Below are 13,847 nucleotides of genomic sequence, written 5' to 3'. Positions count from 1 at the left end.
AAGATGGCGCCCGTGGCAGAAGGCTGACATCCTTTTTACAGCCAGTGAAGCACACCCCGTGTCCTCTGTTCTCCTCAGAGCTGGAGACCCCAGAGGGGTGCGTGCTCCTTCTCCATAACCAGTAACAGTCTTGTGTGTGGCTGACTGGGTGTGCTTGGTCATGTACCCACACCAGCCCCTGAGCCTGAGGTGAGGAACAGAATGTTCTGATTGGCCATCCTGGGTCACCCCCCTTTTCTGTGGTTGACAGCAGCACCAGGTCAGGGAGAAGAGCATCTGAAAGGGGAAAAAATTCCCCAAAACAGTGCTGGGCAAAGAGCTACAGATGACACCCATGGGACTGTTCAGTGAGCAGTAGGGAGCCAGTGTGGGTTGTTGAGCAGAGGAGTGCTCTGGTCAGAGCTGGGCCTTAGGGCCATTGATTAAGTAGCTGTCTCCACGGTTGGGGAGGGGGAGCCTCCCTTCGGGAGACCATCAGGAGTCTTGCTTAGAGATCAGGGACAAGGAGACCATCCAGGGTGGGGGCTGTGGGACTGAGTGGAGGGAGGCGGAGAAGCAGGGCTTGGGGAGGGGAGCGTCAGAGAGGCCTCAGAGCTCCTCTGGGTGGATGGGAGGGCCGCTCCCATTGCCAGGCTGCGGGGTGGGGTGGACCTGGGCTGCGATGAGTTCACGGTTGGCCCTGGCAAATGTGACACACACACACGGTGAAGTGCTGCGTGAGGAAGATGGGTCTGGCAGCTGCCTGCCAGGCGGCCCACGGCAGGGAGGCCGAGGGGCCTGGGAGCTGAGCGTCAGCTGTGAGGTGAGGGGGCCGTGGAGAGAGAGGGCGCAAGGCCAGAGGTGCCCAGAGACACGTGGATGGAAGTGTGGATGGGCTCTGGGGCCGGCCAGGATGTGGGGGAAGAAGATGAGCAAGGCTCCGGGACCCACTGCCAAGCATTCACGGCTCGGTGACTGGGAGAACGAAGCGGGGCATTTCCCAGAACAGAGAACCAACCCGTTTGTTCTTCGTGTGGGAGAAAATGTCGTGAGGGAGCGCTGAAATCAAATGTCAGTCAACAGCCGTGGGAAGGCGATTGACTGCCATGCAGATGTGACTCGCCTGTGATATGTGGAAGAAACCAGCACAGTGGAGCCCTCTGAATCCTGGGGGGCGCTTTGCTGACATAGAGACCCAGAGGCAGACAGTGGTTGGAGAGGCTGGATCCCACAAACCTGGGGTTGGAGGACAGAGAGTTTGGGAAAGTCTTTAGGTGTGGCTGGCATTTGGACAGGGCCACAGGCCCATTTGACAGGAACTGTCTGGACCACTCTACTTGAATGAATCAGGCCCCCATCAGTCCACACACACACACTCACTCCTTCCTTGGTCACCTTTACATGCTTTCTGCCGGGACCAAGGACAACCTAGCCTCCTGTCCCTGAGCCTAGTGTACTTTGTCCCTGGATGTACTGATGCCCCAGCAAGGCATTGGAGCTGAAGTCCATTCGATATCATGGGGGCAGGTGGTTGGGTTTCCTCGGTACCAGGCCCACCCACTGTTCTGGGTGCTGGCCTTTGCCCACTGGTCGCTGATGTCTGCTCAGTCACTTGGCAGGGGTGTGGCAGGATGGGTGAGTGGCGCAGGTTTGATTTGAATTCTGCTTCCTCTGTGGACAGATCATTTATCCTTTTAGTGACTCTGTTAGCTTACTCATGAAAGTCACCACATCCTAGGATCCTTTTTTTCTTTTTGCTGAAGAAGATTCACCCTGAGCGGACATCTGTGCCAGTCTTCCTCTATTTTGTATGTGGGTCACTGCTACAGCTTGGCTGTGGATAAGTGGTGTAGGTCTGTGCCTGGGAACCGAACCCGGGCTGCCAAAATGGAGCACACTGAATTTAACCACTAGGCCATAGGGCTGGCCCCCCATCCTAGGGTCTTTGTAAGGATTAAGGACATGAGGCTTAAAGAAGTGCTTCTTAGACTTAATGAACATAGGAGCCATCCGGGGATCTTGTTAAAATGCACACTCTGGATTCAATGTCCAGGTGGGGCCCGAGCGTCTCCAGTTCTATCAAGCCTCCAGGTGGTGCTGAAGCTGCTGGTCCAAGGACCATCTTTGAGTAGCAAGATTGAGAAGCACACAGTACATCATGAAGATGAGGGAGGTGGTCACATTGGCCCCCCAACGTGGACACCTGTCTGAGGGAGGCGGGGTGTGCTTACTCCTGGCTGAAGGTGTGCGGCCAAGGTCCTGGAGCGGGAGGCAGGGAAAGATGACATGCTCTTCCTGCTCTCTGGTGGGAGGAAAGTGATCTTTTCTTTTAATGATCCCCCAATCTGATGGTGGAGGCCTGGCCCAGGGGGAACTGCTGTCTGACAGGAAGAGAGTCGGCCACGTGCGAGTGCCAGTCAGCCCAGTGGACTCTGTGTCTTTGAAGCGCTGGAGGGCAGAATAAGTCTTTGCAGAGTGACAGTGCCTAATGAGGGAGGCTTCTCGGGGGAGGACATCGCAAGTCAGAGCTTGAAGGAGTCCAGGGAAGGACTGTGGGTGGTGGCCAGGTGGCCTTCCTGGTAATCTGACATTTGTGGATGTCTGGGCCCAAGGACCAGGCCTGTGGCGCCCCCTTGCCTCCTACCACCCCTCCCCTGGCCCATGCATCCTCCAGCAAGCTGAGCCTCGCTTGCCAGCTCCCTTCCTGAAGACGTCTCGCTGGAAGGCAGGCCCTGTCTGCTCATTAGCACGGGCAGCCTTTCCCTGAAACCTTCTGCCGGGGCCAAGCCTGGCTCCCTCCGCGGAGCGGGAGGCCCTGGCTCTGTCTGCTAATCGTCTGCTGTCTCCATCCCGAGCATTATTTTATTTTCGTATTATTCTTTTTCCAGCTAATATCCTGGCATTCCCAAAGACACCGGGTTTCATAATCTTCCTGGCGTTCCCAGGGAGCTGGGAAGCGGAGCACAAAGCTGCTATTATAGCGTCTCCTCGCCCCACACCCCTTGCTGCCGCCACCACCACAGCCAGCTCCCACCCAGCCACCCCCCTCCCGACGCCACCGGCCTCTCTGAGAACTCTGGTGACGGCTGCTGGGATGAGCTCACAGGATCCGGCCTGTCGCCCTTGCCCTGGGCCTGCCCTCCACGCGCGAGGATTTTTCCAGAGCCCTGCCTCTGCGCTTGGCTCTGAGCATCGGGAAGGGTTTTCTGAGCTGCCTGAGCCCAGGCAGGGAGGGGAGGGGACCGAGACTCAGAGACTCGGCAGCATGTGCTCATAGTCTTGGGGGTTTTTAGAGCTGGAAGGAACTTTCATGTTCGAAAGGTACTCTCCACCTGGCTTTGGAGCCGCTTGAAATTGGACACAAAGTTGTGGGTGTGTGTGTGCATGCGTGTTTGATGTATAGGCACATGTGTGATGTGTGTGCACACAATGTCTACAGTGTGCACGTGTGTGATATGTCTGTGCAGGTGTGCATGGATGTGTGCACATGTGTCATGTGCATGTGTGCGCAACGTGCATGTGTGTGTCTATGATGGGTAAACTCTGCTGTAAGGTTCGTGGTTTTGTCCACTTCTTAAGGGAATCCCGTACCCCAAAGAAGACAGTTACTAAGATCTGTTTTACCACATGCCAAGGACCAGGCTGAGGGCTTTATATGCATTTTCTCGTTTCGTCCTCGCTGGGACCCCAGAGGGCTGGATTCTGGTATTATACCCATTTCACAGTTGGGAGACTGAGGTTCCAGAACTGCTCTGTCTGGTATAGTAGCCTCTAGCCACATGTGGCTGTTTAAATTTACACTTGAAGTAATTAAAATAAGAAAGTTCAGTTCCGCAGTCACACTAACCACATTTCACGTGCTCAATAGCCCCACCTGGCTAGTGGCTGCCATGTTGGATGGTGCAGCTATAGAACATTCCATCACTGCAGAAAGTGCTGCTTTGGAACAAAACTCTGAGCCTTCAGTGGTACCCCAGAAGAAACTGAAGCCTGAGAAGGGGTTTGCCCAGTGGCACAGGATGAGTCCGTTCTAGAACCAGGGCTAGAATGGCAGGCTCTTCTGCCCTCTCGCCCCAGGTTCATCTCCCCACTCCTGTTAGGGCATAACGTCCTCCCTGCCTAAAGGGCCCTTGAGTGGGGTCGCTGGGAGGGTCCTGGGCAGCTGGCTAGGGCCCTTGGCTGTGGGCATCACTCTTCTTGTCCCGTAGCCAGGCCTCCCTGGAACAGTTGGGCAGCTAGACAGGAGCTGGCACCACTGCCCCCACCCTGGGAAGCCTCCAGTTGGTTGGCAGAGGGCTGCGTCCTGGCCTGAAGTGGAGAGGACCTACAGGGAGAGGGTTCCAAGCCCCGGCCAGAGGGCAGGGAAGGGCAGCTGGGAGTCGGAAGTGCTGGGAAGGGGGTCAGGGAGAGGCTGATGCTGGAGAGGAGTAATTTGAGATTTGAGCTGGCTGAAAGGAGGTCAGATGTGGGTGGGGAGGGGAGGGGCCATCTCTGGACATGGATGAAACCCTGCTGTGCGCAGGGTGCCCAGGCATGCTTCCCAGAGTGGGCCCTTTAGCAAGGGCAGCATGTGGGCGGTGATGGGGGTTTGCCTCCTTAAGTGAACAAGGTCCCTGGCGGGGTTTGCGGGCAGTCAGGATGCGGCTCTGTGTGTCCCTGGATTCTGGTTCTTGAATGTGCTGGTTGAGCACCTGTTCTGAACCTGGCGTTGTGCTAGCAGGGGTAGGCTGAGGGCCTGTTCCCCTCTCATTAGGGACCTCCCTGCCTCTCCTGCTCCCCCACATAGGAGAACCAGTTGGGTAATTCCTCTAGATGTGGGGACCCGGGGTTTGTCTCGCTGAACATTTGGATGCTGAAGTCTGGTGGGTTCAAGTGTGTTTCCGTATACCTGAGACAAAATGCCAGCACACAGGCATGCATGGGTGCTGACGAGTGTGTGTCACAGCTGGGTGGACGTGTTGGGTGCCCCCTGTGTGTGTCACTATCCATTTGTGAGAGTCTGCATCCACAGTTGCTAGGGTGACCTTATAATCTGTTGTTTGGTCTGGGACACTTTTCTTAATCATGCTGCAAAACAGGCATAAACTAGGACCATTCCAGGCAAACTGGGTCCCACAGTCTTCCTAGTTAGGGAGGCACTGTGGCACGGGAACAAACCTGCTGGAGTGTTCTTTCCAAACTGCAGGTTCGGAGACGTGGAAAGCGTAGAGGACGCACACGCACATAACGACACTCGCGCCAGTCCACACGTGGCGTCGCGGTTCTCCAGGTTTCCCGAGTCTCCTCCCAAGCTCCCCAGGGGCTGGCCGGTAGTTTTGCAAGGAGTTTTGCAGCTGCTGCCAAGCCCTGGCTCCAGCTGTGAACTAAATGGGGTTGCACCCTCGCCTGCTATTCTACTTAAGGTTGCAATCAGCCCTGATTAGGAAGGAGGCCTGTGTTCCTGAGTTCCCTCTTTTCCAGGGTTCTCCTCCTCTGGCCTGGCCTGCTGGCCTGTGCACGCTTTCCCTGGAAGCTGAGGCCGGGGCAGCCAGGGCTGTGACATGGGCCCTGGGCTCTCCAAGGCCCCGACTTGGCACTCAGCCCTGTCCTGCCTGGGAGCCCTGCTCAGGTGCTGAGTTCTGATGGGGAAGCAGGAGGTAGGAAGAGCCCTGAGCGGTGCAGGGAGACCCCTGGCCCCACCAGCTCCTTTCCCATGCAACCTCAGGGAAAACCATTAACCTCTGTGGGCCCCGGTCTTCTCATTTATCAGATGGGGGTGCTAACAACACAGCAAAAATAATAACCTCCCCTTACAGAGCAGGGATCAGCAAACCATGGCCCACAGGCTGAGTCTGGCCCTCTGCCTGATGTATAAATGGGGCATTGTTGGCACAGCCGGGTGCATTCGTGTCTACACTGCTGTCCGGCTACAAGGGCAGCAGAGCCGTTGCAACAGAGACCATATGGCCGCCAAGGCAGAAGTAGTTACTCTCTGGCCCTTTGTGGACAATGTTCGCCAACTGCGCTGGAGCACATGCCATGTGTCAGGCCTTGCCCTCTGCCCTGTCCGTGGATTATCTCATTTAACCCTCCCAGCAATCCTCAGATAGGTTTATCAATCCTCCCATTTTACAGAGAAGCAAACTGAGGCACAGAGAAGACAAGTAACGATTATTCTAGTGTTTCCTCACACAAGTGTTGTGAAAAATCTTGTAATAATGGGGGGGAGCTGTGCCGGGTTTCTGACTCTCTGCCCTACACTGTTAGTTGTTATTTGGATGTCCCAGCAAAGCCGATCGTGAAGATGAGAGACTGGCAGGTCACCCCAGGGCTGTGCTTAACCCTAGGATCAATGTTTAACTGGCTCTCCAGATAAAAACCCAGAAAACAAATCCAGCCCGATGTGTAGCATTTGCTGATTTCCGTGGTGTAGATGTGCCTGCCATGGCAGTGTGAGGTGGCCGGACCGGGGCGTGGGCGGGGATGGGCACGGCACACCATCGTGCAGCTTTTCAACCTTACACGCGCTGGATGTGAATAACCTCCGGCACAGGATCACAGTAAAAGGCAGTGAAATAATTAGGAAGTGATGAGTTTGAGTATTTATCACCTTTGTTTTAACATAATTTCTGAAGTTATAAATTTATGTGATTTAATTTTTCCAAATGGCTGTGTTTAACAGCCAGCTTGCGAAATGGCTGAAAATTTAATAATCTGCTCTCGTGAGCCGTGGGAGCTGGCTCCAGCACCTGCTGCTCCTAGGGGCCCCCTGGTCCTGTTTATATAAGTAAAGGGGTGGGGGGCCCCCAACAGTAGTGCCCTTCCTGATGCCTCTATCACTTGGGCTCATTGGGTCCATTGTACATAGGAACTGAGTCCTCCAAGCAAAGCGAGGAGGGCAGCTGGCCCCTGAGACCCGTCTGCTTGACTCTGCTTGGGCAGGGGGTGCCCCGGTGGCCCCCGAGACACCTCTGAGGCTCTGTCACTTCCTTCCTGAGCACTTTCCTGCGGTGGCTCTGTCCCCCACCTCCTCAGCCCTGGGGAGCCCCGCTGCTCAGCCTGTGTCTCTGTTGCACCCCCTCTGCTCTTGCCCCTTCCGTCTGCCTCCTGCCTCTGCTTTAAACATCCTGAATCAGACCTCTAGGTCCTGGGTGGGGCCACACGCCATTGCCAGAGGGAGCAGGGGTATGTGTGTGACAGACGACCTTGTGGTGCACGCGGAAGGCGTCTCAGATACATTACTGGTCTGGTGCTTGGTGTTGGATCCAATTTAGGGGGCTCGAGGAGTCCCCTTCATAGGTTGCTTATTTTCCCAGAAACTCCTCACCTCCTCCCAGTGTGGTGGCCACACCGAGGTCCTGGGACGTCAGCCCTCAGCAGATAAGGTGGGCCTGCCTGCCGGCTCTGGGGACCCCTGGGAGACCCCCATGGCATCTAGAAAGGAGAGAGAGTCCCTCCCACTCCTAAGCTCAGGCACCTCCAGGGAGCCACGGCCGCCAGCCGGGCAGCAGCGGGCTGGAGGCGGCCCAGTCTCCTGGGCGAGCGGTAGGATTCCTTACACAGCTAGCCCCAAGATGGGGAGCGTGGCCACAGACCGCGTGGCTGCCAGCCCCAGCCTGGGAGTCACATCGGCATGAGCTATGGAGGCAGGAATGTGACTGTGGGAAACCCAATGCCCTGGGCCTGGCCCTGGGGCTGGGGAAGAGTGTGGAGTGGGGCTGAAGGCTGGGGGGTGGAAACCAGAGCGTCAGCCGCTCCTGCAGCTTGGCCCTACCCAGGGCTCTGAGCGAGAGCAGAAGAAAGCCAGCCCTCCTTGCCCTGCCCCTCGCCCCTCTAGGGGCCTTTCCCCTCAGCTGGGGGGAGACCTCCAGCTGCTCTCCCTGTTCCAGCGCCTTCCTCTTTCCCCTCCTCTAGGAAGACTTCCTGAATGGGACCTTCCAAGGCCACACCCACTTCCATTCCACCCCATGGATGGCCCCGTGCTGGGGTGTAGTGAGGTCATATCACTCTTTCTGTCGTGATGTCTGATCCTGAGCCCCCTGAGGGTGGAGGATGGTGGCTGAGGCACACTTTCCTGTCCCTTCCCCTGGGACCTGAGCTTGAACACTGCACATGGGCCTCAGGGCCAGCAATGCTGGTGATTCATTTCATGTAACAAATCTTCACTGGGCACCAGACACTGTGCTGGGCACAGGGGATAAAGCACTGTGCATGCTTTACCTATAAACACAGAGAGATGGATGCAAGAGAGAAACCAGGAGAGGCTAGGTGGAGGCCAATGATGAGGGCGGGGTGGTCAAGGAGTATCCAGGCCGCAGTGATGACTGAGCTGAAGGAAGAGCTCAAATTAGCTCATCTGGAGGGCATTCTAGGTGGAGAGAACAGCCTGTGCAAAGGTCCTGTGGCAGAGGGAGGGTGATGGATTCCAAATTTAAAGAAAGCCAGAAGTCAGAGTAAGTCGGGGAGGGTGTTGTTTAGCGTGAGACTGGAGAGATGAAAGCGTTAAATCAACAGCACTAGCACCATGTGCTGGGTGCTGACTATGTGTAAGTACCTGCCACGGACCTTGCCTTTGGTGCATTTCATTTAATTTTCCCTGGTGGTTTTCGACTGGAGGCAATTTCTATCCCCCATCCCATCCCCCAGCGGACATTTGACAATGTCTGGAGAGCTTTTTGGTGGTCACAACTGAGAATTGGGAGGTGCTACTGACATCTAGTGAGCAGAGGCCAGGGATGCTGCTAGACATCCTGCAATGCACAGGACAGCCCCCACCACAAAGAATTACCTGGCCGAAAATGCCAATAGGCCAAGGTTGCAAGCCCTGCATTTTCAATAGCCCTGCAGTGGGTGTTACCACGACTGCCCCTTTACAGTGAGGAATGTGAGTGTCAGGAACTGGGCTTCCCTGAAGCCCCACTGCCCTTCTCCAACCTGCTCTGGGAGCTCCAGGCATGTTCCTCCCACTCCCCCGCATGGACTCTGATGTCCGGGGAACGGCAGCCTGGCCATTCTCTAGCTGGAGCTTCCGGGTCTGTAAGTGAGTGGGTCACTTGACTTTCCGCTCTGCACACCTGAAACGCAGGCCCTCAAACATGAGTCGGAGGCGTCTGCGGCCGCTCGTTGGTCTTGCGACAATGCAATTGCTTTGCCTTCATGCACCATAGTTTCCCGTCTCTGAGAGGAAGGCATGAGCGTGTCAGGTGTCATCAGGATCGAGTGTGTGCGTCCCAGCTCTTAGGAGGATCCTTGGGCCTGTTCAGTGCCGTGTCACTGGGAGAATAGACGTTAAAGGGGGCAAACCTGAGTTGTCCCTGCTGTGCCTCCACTTACCCTCTCTCATCTCTGTCTATGTCATCTCTTTCTTGGGGATCCTTCCCTCAAAGTCAGGCTCAGCCCCCAGAAAGTTCCTTTAGCTCAAACAATTCCGCCCAGAAAAAGGGCGACTGTGTAATGGAGGGACACTTACAGAGGTAAGGGTGCTCAGCTTGGATTTTATTTGTTGATTCAGTAAATATTTACTGAAGCCTTTCTGTACCGGGCACTGGAGTAGGCTCAGGCGACATGGTAGTGCCCTCTCGGAGCCCACACTCTAGGGGCGCGGTAACAAACACCTTAATGTATCGGATGTCTGGGGTAACAAGTGCGCTGAGGACCATGAAGCTGCAGAAGAGAGTAGAGAGCGCCATTGCGGGGGTGTGTGTGCGTGTGAGTGTGTCGGGGAGGGTGGGGTGGGGCGGTGTGTGTGTGTGATGCGTCTGGGGTTGGGGGGAGAGCGTGTGTGTGGTTGGGGTGCTGGGGTGGAGTTTGTGAGCGTGTGTCGGGCTGGGGTGTGTGAGTGCGCAGGTGGACGTGTGACGGTGCTTGTGAGGGTGTGGATGTGAATGTGGTTTTCGATGGTTTAGTCAGGGAGGGCCTCTTGGGGGAGGTGACATTTTATGTTTCCATGTGCAGTAATATCCATTTTCCAACTTGACTGTGGGAAAGGCCTGGCACGAGGTAGGTGTTCAAAGAACCTGTGTGGCACATCAGAGGGCAGGGCTGATGGGAGGGACGTGCTGCCCTGAAGCTCCTGAATCAGGTTTCTTGAGGCTTCGTTGTTTGGAAGTCCCCAAGTGTGAGCCCTGCCTGTCCACACATGGAAACCAAAATACACTTCAGAGTGAAGAAAGCGTGCCATTGGATTATCTGTGTTAGTGCACAGGCTGACCCCCTGACCTGGGCGGCAGGCTGGCCTTTGTTGTCACCTCTCCCCAAAGCTTATGCTGGTGTTCTCACCTGTGGCATGTCCGCATTCGTTCATCCATCCATCCATCCATCCATCCTCCAATTATTTATCAAGCACCTGCTGCGTGTGAGGCGTTCTGTCTGTGGGAGGGGACAGACAGGTAAACAGGTATTTACAATGGGGGGTGGTAGATGCAGTAAGGGGAAATTCGGGACGCTGTGGGAGCACATCGGAGGGGTGCTTAACTCATCCTTGCAGGGGACCTTGAAGATGAGGAACTGGGTGCCTGAGGATAAAGCCAGGGAAGGAATGGGGCAGAGAGACCCACGTGCAAGAGGCCTGCGTCAAGAAAGGGGACCCCAGAGGGTTCCAGCTGGTTTGAGCGTGGAAGCCAGCGGGAGTGTGGGGGTCCTGACTGCTGGAGACTCAATTTAGAGGCCACAGCTGGGCCGGCTGGCCTCCTCTGCTCCCAGGGTTTGAGGAGGATGTGTGGCGAGCTCAAGTCCCCCTGGGAGGGTCAGGGAGCTGGAGGATGTAAAGACGTTGGCCAGCTGTGCGGGTGCAATTCTGCCCAGGATGGGAAGCAGGGCAGCTGTGCGGGCTCTGCTGAGAGGGGCTGAACTTAGTGGGCATCCGTCAGCCCAGCTCCTGGTTCTCCCCGCTTCTTCCCAGCAAGCCCCGTCGGTCTCCTTGAGCTGGGAAGAGAAGGGAAGGAGGAGTCAGGTCCACACCCAGGTGGCAGAGGGAGTGGGGTGGCAGCGGGCCCTGTGGAGTGGGGAGGGAGATTCTGGAGGCGGCGGATGGAGGAGCCAGTGAGGGGGGCATTCCTGGAGGTAATGCTGGTCCTCCCTGAGAAGGAGGGTCCTTCTCAGTGCCACGGCCTGCTGTGGGCCAGCCACGGAGCTAGCCTGGGGTATGTGGCCCTGGCCTTCATGAAAATCCCAGGGAGGAGACACCTTTTCTGATCACAGATGGGTGGCCCTGCCCTTGGACAGAGACCCAGAGAGTGCTGCCAAAGCCCCAGACAGAGACATTTTGGTGGGAGTGGTGCTGACGGGAGGCGGCTGGGGGGCCATCTAGAGGAGGTGCGAGGTGAGTGGGGATGTGCACTGGCAGCCATCCGCAAGCAGGGAGGTCCCCGTCGGCACTGGGAGGGAGAGAAGGAGTCACGGGTCCCGTGGGAGCCAACGGCGGCTTCCCTGTCTGTATTCATTCCAGCGCCCTGCCTGTGAGGGGCGCGGCTGTGTTGCCAAACTGAGGTGGAGGGGCTGCAGAGTCCTGGGCCTTGCACCCGCCCCCAGCCAAGCCCGTCTCACCCCCACCAAGGTGCACCCAGCTGCATGTGCTACGCTTTGTTGCACCGGGGGCTGGCCAAGCCCTGTTTCCAGCGTCCTGATCTGCTTTCCTTGGCGTCCTTGCACCTCACGCCTGGGGTGGCCTGCTGGGTCCCCCAGGTTTAGCCCTACATGCAGCCTCGCAGACCCCGAAACTGGGAACTATTAGCCGCTGGACTTGGTGCATGCTCTGGCGGGATGCCGGCACAGGGGGCCGGGCCAAATGCCTCTCCTGGTGGGAGCCCAGGACGCCTGGGGTCCACACCTGCCTGGGAGGGAGGATTTCAGGCCTCGTGGCCTTTGGGTCCTTCCCTGTCTGTAGTATGACACCCCTCCCTATTATCCTACTCTCCTGTGTGTGTGTGTGTGTCTGTGCATGTGTGTATGTGTTGAGAGACTGCTTGCTTGATTGATTGTGATTTCTGCCTAGCCCTGTGGCTCCTGAAATGTCCACTTTTCTGACTCCTGGAATAATTTTGAACAAACACAGGATCTATGAGTGCCACCCCTGAGCACAATTGCTAACTTCGTAGTTTATGGCCCACCCTCCCCCACCCCACTGTGCCTTCTTTCTCATAAGGACGTTCAGAGCAAACGTTTATTGAGTATTTATTATGTGCCAGGTGATGTGCTAAGAACAACATGTAATTTATCCCCTTAACAATCACAGCAACTCTCTGAGATAGACACTGTAGAATTATCTCAAATTTACAGGGAGACTGGTTCAGAGAGGTTAAGCAACCTGCCCAAAGTCCCACAGCTAGTAAACGGCAGGGCCAGAATTGGAGCCCAAGCAATCTGATTCCAGAGCTTGTGTTGAAGTTGTGGCCAAAGGAAGGAGGCACTTCTGGCCAGGGAACAGCACAAGCCTGTGATGGGAACAGGTGTGAATCTGGACCAGCTTTGAGGAGCGCGGCCTGCCTGAAGCTGAGGGCTGGGTTTGGGGGAAGCAAGCGCTGGTGTTGGATGGGGAAGATGGGCCGGGCCACCGGAGGTCTGACCGGGACGCTTCAGGTGGTGAGAGCTGCCGGCCGGGAGCCACCTGGTGACTGTGGGTAGTGAGGCTGGTTCTGGTTCTAGGTGTGGGCAGATCAGAGGTGGGAGAACAGGCGTCCAGGGCGGCATCTTGGGCCAGGGGTCTGGGGCTAGGCCCTGAAGGTGGGCATGGTTTGGAGAGGTGGACCACAGAAGGGGCTGTGCAGCTGTATTTGGAGGCACTGGGGACTGTGGAGCTCCAGGGCCTGGGGAGAGCTCGAGATTCCTGGGAAATGGCTGCAGCCAGGTGCTGGTCAGAGCGCCCAGCAGAAACGCCCTGGGAAGTGGCCACTCTGGGCAGACCCGGGTAGTATGAACAGGCCGTCCAAGAGGAGGCCAGGGTTTTCTTCCTGCGTGTGTGTGCTTGTGTGTTGGGAAGAGGGATTGGGCAAGGTGACAGTGTGGGGCGAGAGAGAGGGACTTGGAGAAATCAGAGTGACCACAGAGGGAGTGGGCAGCGTGGAGATGCTGTCCAGCTCTCCCCAGTGCCTCTGCTGGGCTCCTGGCCATGGGAGGCTGGTGGGCTTGGTGTCACAGAAAGCCAAGTCTGGGAGGCTGGGCTGGGGCGTGACTGGCGCCTTTCCTATTCTTGTGGCGGTCTTGATCCCTGCTGGGTCCCTGAGCCACCCAAACCATGCAAGGCCCTGAGGAGGGGCTGCAGTGCGGCAGAGGTGGTGGTTGGGGGGAAGCCGTTGACAGGGAGGTGGGCACTGTTCCAGGGAAGATGGTTCATGGCCCCATGCTAATGAGGACGAGGTGAGGGACTGACGGTCTAGCTTATCCAGTAAACTGATAGACTGGCTTCTGAGCCTGAGTGTAGACCCCCCTGCCTCCCGCTCCTGTCCCTGTCCCTGGCCTCAGCCTGAACCCTCTTCTTGCCCTCAGTGCAGTGGGCGCTGGTGAGAGGTGGAGAAGATGCAGTGCAGCCTCTCTCAGAGATGAGGACTAGCTTGGGGCCTGTGTGTCCCTGGCACCAGCACTGTCTCCAGATGCACAGGGGGTGGACAGAGGTACTAGACTGGGCCCTCTTAACTCATCCCAGGCATAGGTCGCCATTGGCTTCTTCCCTGGAGAGCCGCTTAGAGTCCTTCCTTCTGTCAAACTCTAACCTCTTGGACCAGAAGAACTCAAAATTCCATCTGCCATGTCTGGTCCCCACTAGAGAGGGAGAAGAATTTCCCTGTGGACTTGACGTTGGGTCTGGGGATTCTGTAGTAAGGAGGCACTACTTGGAGTCAAGTTAGGGGCTGACAGCCCAGCTCCTGGCAGCCCAGGAACGTTGTCTGGAGGTC

General features: G+C 56.7%; 1 protein-coding gene across 21 annotated transcripts in view; it reads left to right on the top strand.

Moving 5' to 3' along the window:
• DYSF (dysferlin) overlaps positions 1-13,847 on the top strand; it is a 209,954-nt gene that overhangs the window by 110,092 nt on the left and 86,015 nt on the right. The window lies entirely within an intron of this gene.

The sequence above is a fragment of the Equus quagga genome, chromosome 5, assembly GCF_021613505.1.
Source record: "Equus quagga isolate Etosha38 chromosome 5, UCLA_HA_Equagga_1.0, whole genome shotgun sequence".
NCBI lineage: Eukaryota > Metazoa > Chordata > Mammalia > Perissodactyla > Equidae > Equus > Equus quagga.
This window is presented reverse-complemented; position numbering and strand designations above follow the sequence as displayed.